Source organism: Mustela erminea, chromosome 12 (assembly GCF_009829155.1).
Source record: "Mustela erminea isolate mMusErm1 chromosome 12, mMusErm1.Pri, whole genome shotgun sequence".
In the NCBI taxonomy this organism is placed as follows: Eukaryota; Metazoa; Chordata; class Mammalia; order Carnivora; family Mustelidae; genus Mustela; species Mustela erminea.
In genome coordinates, this window is record NC_045625.1 from 87,125,515 (window position 1) to 87,140,320 (window position 14,806).

General features: G+C 47.1%; 1 protein-coding gene and 1 non-coding gene across 7 annotated transcripts in view; one reads left to right on the forward strand and one right to left on the reverse strand.

Annotated features, from left to right (window-relative positions):
• The window catches only part of GLIS3 (GLIS family zinc finger 3), a 492,256-nt gene that overhangs the window by 244,883 nt on the left and 232,567 nt on the right, over window positions 1-14,806 (reverse strand). The gene's annotated exons all lie outside the window — the stretch shown is intronic.
• LOC116571246 lies at window positions 12,061-12,165 on the forward strand. Its single transcript, XR_004277804.1, has one exon. It is a non-coding gene; the product is annotated as a U6 spliceosomal RNA (small nuclear RNA).

The window sequence follows — 14,806 nt, forward strand, 5'->3', positions numbered from 1 at the left end:
CGAAGAGCCATGTTTGGGGCTCTACCGCTGTACCAAGACCTCTTCCTGGAGGGCATTTCTTTAAATCATCAACATAGGACCCAGTGTTGTGTTTCAGGCACCTGGTCTCAGCCCCCTGTGTCACCTACAAAGCAACCATGACCTCAGTAAATGGGATTTGGCCTCCATCTGGCCATGGCGTTTTCAGCAAACCACAGAATCTACGGCTAAAGCCAGCCTAAGAGGATCATCTACTACAACCTTCTGAATTTTCCGCAGAGAAAAACATAGGTTCTTGTTTAAGAGACTCGTTCAAAGTCACACAGCTGGGGGGCAGCTTCCAGTTTTCTGGTTGCTCCAGCAAGCTTTCCACCAACACTGATTTCCCAGTGAAGATAAAGACGACATACTCATGAAAAAATATATTTGACACGCCAGGAGGATGTCAGATGATACATCAGAACCATTCTCGGGAGGGTCCGTTCTCAGCACGACATTAATTAATTTTTGCCTTAGGACAAAAGGAAATATACTTTAATTGTAAAATATGTTTAAAATACAAATAAACAGAAAGAAAAAAATGGAAACAAGTTCGCTGTATCTCCACCTAAAAAGAGCCAATCATACCCTGGACATTTAGTATATACCGCCCCAATGCTGTTTTTCTAATGTGGATGTGTGTACAGCAATGAAATGATGCCACGCACGCCATTTTATGACCTGCCTCTTTAGTCTAAAAATCGACCGTGCGTTTCTTACCCTACTGTCAAACTCCCTTCTTCACCGTCATCTGCACCACCTGCCGAGTCCTCCACAGGACAACCAATCTCCTTTTCTTGAACATTTCTGGTTCCTCCCAAATTTTTTAAAAATTATCAGCAACTTTGAAATTAATACCTTTCTAGCTAAATTTCTATGCAGACCATACAAAACTCCGAAGGATGAATTCCTAACGTTGGAACTGCTGAGACCAAAGTATGCACAGTCGTGAGGCTTCCGGTAGGTGCCGACAAACTGAGAACTATATTTAAAGGAGACACTGACAAACTGGAAGGTGTCCAGAGGATGACCACCCCGATGTCTATTCAACATGTCCTCGAGGCAGGCTGAAGGGTCCGGGTGTGCCCGGCGAACTCAGGCAGGAAGATAGATTCCCTCCAAAGGGAAAGGACTTTTGTTGTCCGGTCTGCTGCCTTGTGTCTCATTTAAAGCTGAGGTAACAATGTCAGGGGACACCACGGGGGAATGAGAGTCCCTGTGTCGTGTATAGGGGGCTGCATCCCCGCTCTGTGCTGTGCTCCGTGACACTGGGGCTGGGCTCTGCAGTCACACTCTTCCTCGCCAGACCAAGCCAGGGGGCTCCCTGTCGGCTTCCGCCTGCAGGGAGCACGAGAGGAAAGCCACAGGAGGGGTAAGGCTGGCTCCTTCCACGATCTTCTGTTCCTTTCAGCATCACCCAGGGATGGCTCTCCATCTTGGCAGCAGCAAGTGACCTTACGTCACTGTTCTTCCAACGTTCTCAGACCCAGCCTCGTCCGCACGGCTCCCTCCTCAGAGGTCTGGTTCCTAGCTCCCGCAACCCTTTTCTGAGCTCCTAAGTTTTCATAATTCTCACCTCTTCCTCTTGTTCCCATCTCAAGGGCTGACAGCTGCCCCCTCCCCTTCTCTACCTTTCCATTTTTCTAATATCTGGTTAATAGTTCTTTATACTGGATTCTCTCTAGTAAAATGACCGGTAGGATTCTAGGGTCTTTAGTGGACCCTGACTGATATGGTTCCCTATCCCTGGAGCTGGTAAGTTGAGAAGGAATAACCTCATGTCCGGGGTATTACAAAGGCAATTCCTGAACTGAGAGAAACCTAAGCCAGATCAGTAGTCTTAAAAGCACTTTTGTCAGTGCCATCTTTTTCACACTTATAATCTCATGCCCAACTCAATGTGTACTCTGTAACAGCAGAGGTGCTTCGGCGGCAATGGGCGTACGGAGGATCCTGCCCCTTACTTGCCTGGCCCCACTCCACCAGCAGATTGGCAGAGCCCTGTTTCCTCCTGCCTGGCCCCATCATTCCATGGAACTCGGGTTTGGTAGAGCCCAGTCTGGCAACCACGAATCCACACAACTTGAGTCCCTTTCCAAATCAGATGATTCTGGAACTATGCAATTCTTCTTGCATGGTCCAGGACTCTCTGGACATCTACATGGCCCCAATAACAGTTCAAGCATAATAGAAGATCTGGGCCACAGGGTGCCTAGTAACCACCTGGCTGCCCCGTTTACACCCCCTCTTTCGACCGCAACCAAGAGATCCCTTCTAGCCGGGCTTGGGGAGCACGGTGCAGGAACCGTTATTGCTGAGTCACTTCCATGCCTGCTGTTGACAGTAGGTCCGCATTTTTCATTATGAGCATGCTTCTTTCAGAGGTTTCTAACATGACTTTAAAAATCTGCTCTAGCTTAAAGTTTGGCATGAAAGGTCTTGGCCCCCAGGCTGTACTTTCTTTCAGGGAAGCTACTACTAAACGTGTGTTTAGCTACTTTAGAGCTCAGAGAGAGCACTGAAAAGTCCTGAATAAGAGAAATCTGCAGTTTGAAATGCCCCCTTTCCCCCTCAAAATCTATTAAGCTTCCATTTCCTTAAAAAAAAAAAAAAATCCAGGTGATTTGCTCAAAACGTAGGCTTTCGTTTTCCATTATTAAATCGAACCAGGCCTTTGTGATACTCCAACTATTTAAAGATAAAGGAGTTTGATGCAAACAAGATATTTCATAGTAAAGGTGTCTTCCCACATACATCTTCCGTTATAGTCTGGTTGTAGCTTACGTCTTTACCTTCTTTGATCACCCCCGAAAAGAGGGTCACGTGGCTTCTGAAACACATCCCAAACTGTGCATTTTGCATAGGTGATATGTATAACCTGGGATACTTCTCCTTTATATCTTCTCTACTACTCTCAAGAGAGGTGGTGAGTGCTAAGTATCAGAATTATCCCCTCTTCGGAGAAGAAAAGATTGAAGCTAGAGAACTTGACGTGCTTAAAATCCTGGTCAAAGCCAGACTAGGAAGCAGATAGCCTCGATGCCTGCCCTGTGCTTGCTCAGAAAGGGACGCTGCCTTCCTAAACGCCTGCTGCACAAGCAAACCATAGCGAAGACAGAGAAAAGGGGAGGCCACCAGTCCAGGAACGTCTGCAAACTGGAGCAACTGGTCCTGATGGGGTTTCCCTCTCCGAGAAGTTGCTCCAGTCAGGGGAGGCTCAGGCAGTTCCAGAGTCCTCCCTCTGCTTCCCTGCTTTGCAGACACAGTTCGGGTCATGACCAGGAAAATACCTCTATCCCCACACTTGTCCTCAGTGCTAGGAAGGGCCTGTGCTCTGAAGAAATCCAGAGAAATGCAGAAAGAAATCCTAACTTTACCACCCACAGCCAGGGGCAGCCACCAGTTCCACCTCTGATAGATGAAACAAAAACAAGAAACAAAACAAAACAAAAACAAAAATCAAAAAACCAGCCCAGTATCTCAAAAGGTTTCTGTGATCAGTAAAAGCACCCAGCACACTGGGGTGCCTGGACAGCTCAGTCGGTTGGGGGCCAGATCCTTGATTTCGGCTCAGGTCATCATACCAGGGGCAGGAGATGGTGCCTCACGTCAGGCTCTGCGCTGAGGAGGGAACCTACTTGAGATGCCCTCTCTTCTGCTCCTTTTGTCCCCCGGCCTCCACTCATTTGCTTGCTCTCTCTAAATCAATCAATTAACTAATTAAATAAAAACACCCAACACACGAGAAAAATTCAATAAACTATAGCTGTGATAAGCAAACATAAACACTGCCACCCCAAACCAAAACCAAACAAAAACTTAAAAAGGAAAGAAAAGAGAAGAAAAAAGGAAGAGGTAGGTATTCAACAGATAGGAAGATGCTCCTCCCTAAAAGATGAGAAATGTGCAGGGTCACTTATGACTACAAACAAGGACCGTGTGGGAAATCCCGTTGGAAAAGTGAGGCTGGCTTGTAAGACCTGACAACTCTGGATATGCCGGCCACCGCGCAACCCGGCTTTACGGTTCAGCCAGTGACTGGGGGCTGTGATTGCTGGACCACCCTGTCCTTTCTTCCCATTCCAAGATGTGTCACCTGTCAGTTTACCCATTTATCTTTCCAACAACCTTGCGTTCTTGAGCATCTCCTGGGCGTCCACTGCATCTCAGCATCGAGCTAGACACTGGAGATACAGAAGGACATAAACTAGGGCTCGGTCCAGGGTAAGCTGTGGGGATTCACCTCAAATACACAGTCTAAGGGTCTCCAACTCAGTAATCAGAATAAATAACATTGTGATGCAGCACTTTCATTAATCAACATCAATATTAAAAAATATCAAAACTTTAAATAAAGACAAGATCATGAACAGGGCTGTGTTGAGCCATACTAGAGCTGAAGCAAAAGGGAAAACCAGTAACACTGACCTGGTCCCATTTTAAATTTTTATATGTTATCCATCACGGGGTGTTTTGGGGAGGGGTATGAAGATTGATCACTTCAAATATTACACTAAAATACTATTAATCTGGATTTATGAGCTTTTTTTTTAAAGATTTTATTTATTTGACGGATAGAGTGAGCACAAGCTCAGGGAGCGGCTGCAGTTTCCCGGCAGAGCAGAGAGCCCGATGTGGGATTCGATCCCAGGACCCCAGGATCATGACCTGAGCCGAAGGCAGAGGCTTAACTAACTGAGCCACCCACGTGCCCCTAATAAAAGTTTTGGCAGCCCCTCAGATTGCTGGTTCTAATCTTGGCCCTAAATGGGACAGGTCTAATAGCTGAAACCTGAAATCCCCCGGAGTCATCGTGGGAAGCAATCTAAGGCATGAGAGATCTATAATGGCTGAGAAAGATCAAGGGAGGAGCAGGCAACACAGGGCTGGTCAGGAGTGATGCCCCAAACCGGGCCTGCTGCGGGCTCTTCTTCACGCATCACCCAGGCAACCTTCACACCTCTTTCACCCCTTGACAGTGGGAGGTGGTTCTGTCGACCATTCCCAGCCCGTGGCCACACACAGTCCCACGCACCAACCAGGCTTCCGCAGGCAGGTGTTCCACTCGGCGGCATGTGCCCCAGTCTTGCCCCGGCTGGCTCTTGGTCGTGACGGTTGAGTCTGCTCCAAGACTGTGTGAGCACAACGGTTCCCTGAGCTGTGCCCCGGTTACACGATGGGCTTCCTACTCACTGTGGTCCGAGTACTCAAATCCCAGCATAGACATAGACTACCGTGCTGTGTGGGGACACGAGTGCCAGACACAACTGGTATAAACATAACCCACTTGATTTCTTCTCAAAGTACTCTAAAGCATCCGGTTCCTCTCTCCCAGGCTTACCCAGGCAGGCCTCTGCCCCGTCGACCCTTTCTACTCTGCTGCATGTTACTGCTGTAAGCAAGGAAGTGAGCCCTTGATGGCAGAGGCGATCAGCTGTGAATTCATCAGACCACATTCCCCAGCCCCACCCCGTGCACCTACACTGGGCCATGCGCCTCCTGTGTACCCAGTGAGGGCAAACAGTGGGGACTTGCCCATTTTCAGACTTCCCATGGGTGACCCTCTCTTCCTTTGCCCCCATCTGCCTAAATGGAGAGAGAACACCATAGACTTCCAGGATCATGGAGCCAAGGTGGACCGAGCATGGGTCCCTGAATGAACGGAAGGAGCGCCCCCCACTAGATGGAAATAAACTTTGACTAGAAACTTGAAAATAAGCTCACTGACGTCTGGGGGTCTGTTGCAGCAACTAGCCTATCCTGACTAACATCTTCCCCAACGAGACTGCAAACTCCTCGCTGGATGGCTCTGTATCTGATGCGTCTCCGTCTTCTCAACAGACGGAGAGCACACAGTAGGTGTGCAATATACCCCTGTGGTAACTGGGCACCTCTATTCCCCTCTTGAAGCTATCATAAAAAAGTAGGTCCACCACCATTCCCAGCAGAATGACTTCTCCTGAATCGCTCTCCATCTTTTTATACTGAAAATGAAGGCAAAATATTCCTAGAAACCCCTGTTAATTGTGATCACGAAATAGAGTGATTTCTGCTTCTTAAATGCCACTTTATAATCAGCTAATAATCTAAATAGAAACAAACACACAAAGGCAAAGGATGGAGTCAGAATGGGAACCCCAGACACATCCTTGAGTTTTCCTCTGGAAAGATTTCTAACGCGCCATAGCGTCTTAGGATATGTTTCTGCTCTGTGCATATCACAGTTGACATCTTGTCAAAACCCGGGGAAATAATTGCATCCCCGAGTAAGAGGATCACGCAAGCAGCAATTTCAATGTGGCACTGCTCATCAGCACCGATTTACTAACATCTTACTGTATACAGCCGTGCGTGGCAGGAGGGAAACGTAGACATCCTCACCAAGGGTTAGGCATAAAAACACAATCTTATGCTTCCGATTCAAAAGAAGAAAGAACAAAGAAAAAGAGAATAACATAAGAATTGGGGTTTCTTCCTCTTAGAAATAAACTTTAAAAAAAATCTGAGTCCTGGTCTTCTCACCTCCATTTGAGACGGGTGGACGAGGCATAAGCCGGACTGCTTAGGTCTTGAGGGAGAAGAAAAACAACCTATCTTACGAGGTTATTAAGCGAACACCTCAGCAAGCCGCAGGCATGCTACTCATTTATTACACAAAACCGAAATCTTCTGACAGTCCGTAATTATGTGCTGAGAACTCTAATGAGTAGCTCTGCACCAGAAGGATTCACAAAACTTTGATCAGTGTCCCAAGAGACAGCGGGTCAAGATAAGCCTTGAAATCTGATTAACATCACCCATTCCCATCTAGCATTCGAAAAACAGTTTTCAAGCTCTCCATATTTTGAAAACAATTTTGTCAAACATCCTAGAGCAATTATAAAAAAAAAGAATTATAAAATGTCACTTCTGGAACAGACTTAAGATAAAGTTTATATAATTTCCCATGTACAATTCTCCATACCTTTTTGATCCTAAGGCCATGATCATGAAACAGTTACACTGTAGGGCTCAATGCTCTATACTATATTAGATGGAAACTGGTTATCGTTTTTTATCTTGTCTTCTGCAAGTGAGCAAGATTTTAGAAGACCTGGGCTTGAAGTGGTGATGTGTTTATTTTTATTTATTTTTTTTAAGTAAAATCCACAGTGAGTGTAGAGTGTACAGGGCCCGAATCCACGATCCCAAGATCAAGACCTGAGCTGAGCTCAAGAGCCCGAACTCCAAACCGACTGAGCCACTCAGATGCCATGAAGTGGTGACATGTTTAAATTGGCCATCCTGGGGCGCCTGGGTGGCTCAGTGGGTTAAAGCCTCTGCCTTCAGCTCAGGTCACCATCTCAGGGTCCTGGGATCGAGCCCCGCATTGGGCTCTCTGCTCAGCGGGGAGCCTGCTTCCCCCCCTCTCTGCCTGCCTCTCTGCCTACTTGTGATCTCTGTCAAATAAATAAACAAAATCTTTAAAAAAAATAAAACGGCCATCCTCACATCTTTTTCTCTCTTCCCTTTGGTTTTAAGACACATGAAGCAGGGAAAAGAAATGTGATTTAACTGAAGCTAAATCATCTGGAGAAAGAATGGAACCCATGCTGATGGTTTCATCAGTTTGGTTCAAATGAGAGGTGTGTATGTGTGTATGTGTGTGCATGCATGCATGTGTGTGTGCAAAATGAAAACACAGCTGCCCTCTGGTCCCTCTTAGTAGGGTTAGAGAAGGAAAGGCAAAAACAAAATGAAACAAACCAGATACTACACGCCACCAGCCCAAATGCCTGCCTGCAAGGCAGACATCACTAATCAATACCCCACTCTCTCCCACTGAGCCCCGCAGTCTGTGATCCTTACCACAGCCCTCTCTGCACCGGCTACCTGGCACATGGAATTGAGACGCTAAAGTGAAATCCAGTTTCCAGCTCTGAGTCTGTCCGATTACTAATGAATGTTTGAAACAGAAAAGACATCAGAGTTGCTCAACTCCCCTGTTTACAGGTAAAGAAGATGAGCAAAGGAGATGTTAATTGACTTTTCAAAAGCAAAACAGCCAATCCACAGGGATTTTTTAATTGAAATCTTCAGATTTTTAAAATATTCTTTCTTGGTATGATTTATGCCATTGAAGGCATGTACAGCAAGGTTCAAGAAGAAAGGGATTTCAGCAGGCTGTCAGGTCTGTTCTACAAACCAAGACAAACAAACAAACAAAAATCCACGGCAGGGAGTGTAAGGAAAGCTGGAAAATCGTTCTCAACCTGAGATGCTCGCAAGGCAATCGGCCGAGCTTCCTATAGACCCTGTCTCCTGAATCATCTGCCTACATCAACACTGTCTGGTATCACTCGCTCCTTCAGGCCAGAAATAAAAGATGATCCATGTAGAAATTACCTCTAGCGAAAGAAACGGCCTCTGCTGGATCGTTCTGGGCTCACAGCACTGACGCCCCAGTCCCATCTGAGAGCCCACCCCCCTTCAGGGTGTCGAGATGGAGCCACTCGGGGCTCAGAAGCTATTCGAAGTCTGAGGTCAGGTTTTTCAGAACAAATCACAACTTCTCCAGTCCCAGTTTAATGATGATTATTCTGTGCTTTTGGCTTAGTGGCGTGAAACACCCAGGAAGGAGCCCTCTGGGAGGGAGAAAATGACTACGAAGCCCTTCCAACCCCTGATCCATCCTGTTCCTTCTCCCTCTCTCTCTGACACACGCGCACACACGTGCTCACACACTCCCCCCCATTCCGAGAGGAGCCCCTCCCTCCTCACACTGAGAGGGGCCCCTGGAACCCCCTCCATGTCGGGGTTCCGGAAGCATGAAGCACTCTTGGGAGCCACGTAGGCGCGAGAAGAGGGAAAGAGTGGCAAACTGCTCGCGCGGCGGAGCCAAAGCCTCCAGCAGGTTCTCTGTGGTGGAGGAGAAGCAGCCGCGGGGAAGGACTTCGCACGAGGAGACGAGGAGGAGCAGCTGGGGAGGAGGTGGAAGTGGGTGACAAAGACATGAAGCCAGAAACGGAGCTGTGAGGAAGAAGGGGGAAAAAAGGCTGAGCAGCCGAAAGCTGGTGGTTAAAATAACTCGTGGTAACAGAGTGTTCTTTGTTACCACACACTGCTCTTTGTTACCACACATTACAGAAAGTTATAAACAACAGAAGCATGCCGTACACTAAAGCTGCTTTTCAGGCTCCGGGCTCCGGTGACCTCACAAACTCCCTGGCTTCCCCCTCGTGTAGACGGATGCTGTTCCCAGGACCCCAGGTCGGGGCTGTGGCCATTGATCTGGGCATCTCCCCCGGCCCACGGGCGTCTGCTCTACTGTCTGGCATCGTGCTCGTTGCAGAGACGCCTTCTGCATTCACACGGATGCGGGTCAGAAAGATGCAGACAGGGCGGGTCCCATCTGTGAGGGAAAGGGACCGTCGAGGTCTACAAGCAGAGGGATGCAAAACTTTTCCGAGGGAATTAAAAAAGCCCAGAGAAAATGATCTCATTTGGGTCTATACATAAAATTAGACACTCAACAGCAACAAGAAAACAGCTTGCCTGGGAAGACAGTGGACAGACATAGCCCAGGCTTCGGTGCTAGGAATGGACGCCCCGAGGTGGCTCTGGGAACCTTCTCCCGCCCCCTGCCCTGATCACCATCTCTCCCGACTGCCACCCTTCTCTCCCTCGTGTGGCCTCTCATCTACCAACCGCGGGGCGCAGGGCGCACCGAGGAACCTTCTGGTGGGAGGAGAGACAGTGCGCCCAGCCCCACGTCTTCCCACGACGCCACGCGACAGCCAATGGAGCCCATCAGGTCACCTCGGCCCTCTCCGAGGCCTTCCCCTCTGACCTGTCCTCCTCCCCACGCCATTCATCTCTGTCCTCGGGAGCCAACACGGACACTCTCGTGGCCTCCACTCCCCTTGACCTCTCAGTCAGGGTGGTCAGACTCCCCCTGCTGTGCGGCTCTAGCCCGCACCATCAATCGCTTTTCCTCTATCACTGAGGGCTTTTTAAAGGCCCACTGTTGCAGAGCTGATGGCGTCCCAGGGTGGCTTTTTCTCCTTGTTTCTTACTCTGCACCCTGAGAATGCTCGGTTTCTCACTAGACTGCGGGCAAAGGCTACGTCTAACTCATCTTCACGTGCCCCTTAGCAGGAGATCCCAGATCCCGAGCTGGGCCTGTGCCCGATCCGTTTCTGTTACCCTCAGAGCCTGTCGCTTGCTCTTCTGTGAGATCTCCCAGACCTGTTTTCTCATCATTCCCACTGCTGCCTTCTCATTTCATCCTGGCCCAGGCTCTGCCCAAGTTATGACCTCACTAACCCCACACTTCTACCTCCTCCCCGTCCGCTCCACGCCTCAGAGGACCGCCAAAATCATCCTTCTGGAAGACAGTTATGCCTCATCTCCCTACCATGACCTTACTCTTTGAACTGCTTGCCTTCACCCTTGGTGGGATGGTGTCCAAATTGAGCAGGATGAGAAATTCGGTGCCCCTGATAATTTGGCCTCAACCTCCAGACATATCTACCACTGTCCATGTCCTACACCCTAGCTCTGCTGACCAACATACATTTTCAAGCTTCTCTTTCTCTGAGTATGTGGTTCTGTGGGCCAAGGATTCACTTGCCTCTCCTTCAGCCCAGTGAAACCCACACCCCCAAGGGCCAACTGGAAGATCAGGGTCTCCGTGAAGCAGCGGCAGCACCTCTCTAGGGCGTGAGTCATGACTCCCTCCCTGAGTTATGAGACCACTTAGCCCGTGTCTCCGTCCTATCACTGAACATGTTACAGCCCAGGTCCTACCTGTAGGCGTCCCACACTGTGAACGCTCAGAGACCAGAGTCCTGGTCTTGGTATTCCCAGGACTTAACACAGCACCCGGCACGTTCGTGGAATGTTCACTGCACTGAGTGGAAGGCAACGAAATTTCAAAAGAACCGATCAGCCACAAATCTTTCACAATTAATCACACAAGGGAAAATGTGAAAAGTGGGTGTCTCTGGAGAGAAAAAGTGATGGAATTGGTCAAGAGACAGACCTAGTTTCCACCGCTGTTCCTTTTAATGAGCTTGAGGTGTTTTACCACCTACGAGCACTATTTTTTAACACAGTCCGAGGAGGTACCTGGCACTGTGCACAGTGGGGATTTTAGGCATCGTGGAAACAACTTCACTAACCAAAGAAATCCATGAACCTGGGATAACTTTTGTGTAGATTATCCTATTTTCCCCTCAGCTCCCACAGAGCCGTGCTGTTCTGCCATTGTTACACGCCGTACAGCCTGCGAACAGAATGATTTATGGACACGTCCTCCCTGCTGGGTCGCGAGCCCCGAGAAGGCAGCGACTCTCCACTCCTCACCTTCACGGCCTCCACAAGCTTCTAGTGGAGTGCTCTGGGCGCACGTGGCTGTCGCTTGTAACTGTTTAATAGAATGGGACTGACCATGAAAATATGGCAAAGTTTCAAATTTAAAAAAAAAAGTAATAATTATACTAGTTTGCGGCTAATAATTCCGTTACGTGGAGGTAAGGAAGAAGAAAGCTAAAATATCGCCAAGAGACAACAGTGAAAATAGGAGGTTTCTTATGGTCAGACTGAGTACAGAGCTAGAATAGCCGTAAAAACATAACGTACTTTGATATTTTGCCACTCCTAATTTAGGTGGTAGATTCACATATATTATTCCTTCTGTACTTATCTTGGCAAAACGAGCACTGTGCTTTCACGTGAGAGCCCTGAATACACACGCAGAGCCCCCACTCTGCGGAACCACTGTCGGCAGAAGATGAGAAAAAGTTCTCAGATCAAAGGAGGAAAAGGAAAAATGGATTCTGAGATGATATCCTTATAGACAAAATAGGACGACCACCAGCAATTTCCAGGCAGATCTAAAACCTCACTCCCCTGGTGGAAACACTCCAGCCAGATGCTGTGGTGCCGGGAAGCAGTTTGCGAGCCCCATGCGGTGGAGGAGAGCAGAGCGCAGGATGTGGACTCCGGCCTCACAAGGCTGAGCAGACCGCTCTCCTGACCGTCACATTCACAGAAAACAGTGCTCGCTTCGGCAGTGCGAACACTGAAACTGGAACGGTACAGAGAAGGTTAGTGTGGTCCTCATGCAAGGGTGACACATAAAAGTTAGAAAACAATAGGAAATTAAAGAAAAACACACACACAACAACACAGGATTCGTACATATGAGATGGATATTCACTGAGCACCAAATACAGAAATACGCGGTATCCACGTGTCTACGTAACACGACAGATACGCGTCCTAAGGGCCCCCAATCTTGTCAGACAGTCTAAGCCTCACCATTTCCTCCAGGAAGTCCTCCCTTCTCCTCCTCCCTCTCCGACACACACACACACACACACACACACACACACACACACACACACACACTCTGGCTTCATCCAGCCCTGCTTGTCCCATGTCACCACCATCCGCTTCGCATCATGGTTCGTGGGCGTGTCGTCAGCCCGGCGGACTTTTCATCACTTGCACAGAGACTCCACAGCTCAGTCACTCACCAGTAAACTCTACTAGTTCATGACCCACGGAACGCAGCTCACTGGCAAGACAATGTCTGATCTCACAGCCCGGCAGATCTGGATGTGTCCTCTCTCCCCACAGGCCCTGTGAGAATTCTGTTTCTTGAAGGGAGTACGAAGAACGAATATGGGACAGAGAAAATCATAAAAGCAAAGTTAGGGGCGTACAGATAAGTCCCTCCTCTCGGGCCACTTGCAATCACTAACGGACGTGCCTCCTTTAGGAAGCAAATATTGGGTTTTATTTTCTTTTGTAGTCACATTGCTTAGCCCAATTATTCACACAAAACATAAGATTCATAAATAGTTGGTGATTCAGTTAGTTAACTAGAGGGGAGAGAGAGGTAAGAAAAAGAAATGTTCTCAATTAGTGCTCACTGAAATGAGAAATAAGTGAGTCAACAGACGAAAAGTACAATTCCCCCTTATTTTGCCCATCCTAAGTGTGTCCTAAGTAATTTAATAAGGTGTCTGTCCCTTACCCCAAACTGGAAAGGGTATTAAAAGTTCACAGCAAAAGAAACAATCAACAAAACAAAAAGACAACCTACTGAATGGGAGAAGATATTTGCAAATGACATATCCAATAAGGGGTTAATATCAAAACTATATAAAGAACTTATACAACTCAATTACCCCCAAGCCCCCCAAATAATCCAATTTAAAAATAGGCAGAGGACATGAACAGACATGCTTGTGATGGCTCTGCAAAGGAGCCATCCAGATGGCCAACAGACACACAAAAAGATGCTTAATATCATCAATTATCAATTATGGTGTGTGTGCGCACGTAACAGAATATTACTCAGCCATCAAAAAGAATGAAATCCTGCCATTTGCAATGACAGGGATGGAGCTACGGTGTCTAATGCTGAGGGAAATAAATCAGAGAAAGACGAATACCATATGATTTCACTCTTATGTGGAATTTAAGAAACAAAACAAATGAACAAAGAAAAACAGAGACAAACAAAACATGGACTTGACTACAGAGAACCACCTGGAGGTCACCAGCGAGGAGTGGTGGTAGCGATGGTGAATGCGTTTTGAATTTGAACTGAATCTGACTCTGTAAATATTTACTGAGACCGACTATATATAGGGTGTGTCCGATGCAGAGAGGACAGAGACCGATAGGAGATCTTCTTTCCCTCAAGTATCTTACGATCTAGCATCACCTTCCTTGAAAATTGCGGTGCCTTTTACTATGATGCAAAAACAAAAACAAAAACCCTCAACAAAAAAAAAAAACCCACAATGAAATTTCACAATATTTATAAAGTCCTATGTTTTTTAAGCCAGGGCCAAAAGAAATACACTAGGGTTCCTTTTCAAAAAGTATGAGTATTCCACCGCCGAATCCCAGACAGCAGCCGCCGATCCAAAGGGCCTCGCCCCAAAAGGCCTGTCTTCAGTCCTCAGAAAGAAAATGCAATAGGCAAGTCTTCGGAGTTACCCATGCCTTGACTGTGACAAAAACATCTATCTCCGTATGTCCATGTTTAAAAAAAATGCTGGTGGGAAGGCTTATCCCCCACAACTTCCTTTAAACAAAATGTAAATGTTTGCTTTACTTTCATTTTTATGGACTGCTCCCAAAGATTTTGGTCTGGGCTAGTTTTTCATGTCTCTTAATAACCTGAATATTCATGTCTCTCACAACTGCAATGTGATAGTTAAAACGTGGTTCTGGGGGGATACGTCACTCTATTATATAAAGGAGACAGATATCACCTACGTAACAGCTCAGTTTAATGTATTTATCTCAAAATTAAAAACGAAAGTGCCTGAAAAGTCTAATCTTGAATAGCATATATTTTTCCCCACACAAAATTTTAAGAGGGAACAAACATATGTACACCTGTGTGCTGGTGTCTATCTGTATATTCAAGATAATACAAAACTATGTATTCACATACATAGCTTTAAGAATTCAAGCCACACATGACTAAAGGGAAAAGGAAAACAGATCACTATTTCAAAATTGCTGGGGAATTACTGAAGAAGAACATTGCCGAAATAAAAAAATGTTAAAAATGCAAAATTAAATGTCAGGTGTCTTCACTAATAAGGTAGTGAAGAGGGAAAAATTCACACCTCCTTGTGATCAAAAAGAAGAGCACTTCTTCTTAGTCAGACAAAGGGACACGTCCCCTTATGCATCATGTTCTTGGCTTAAGGGGTGTTCGGTCCAAGAACGCTGTTCTACATTTGGTCTCGTGTGTCCTGTGTCAGTGAGAGCTGTC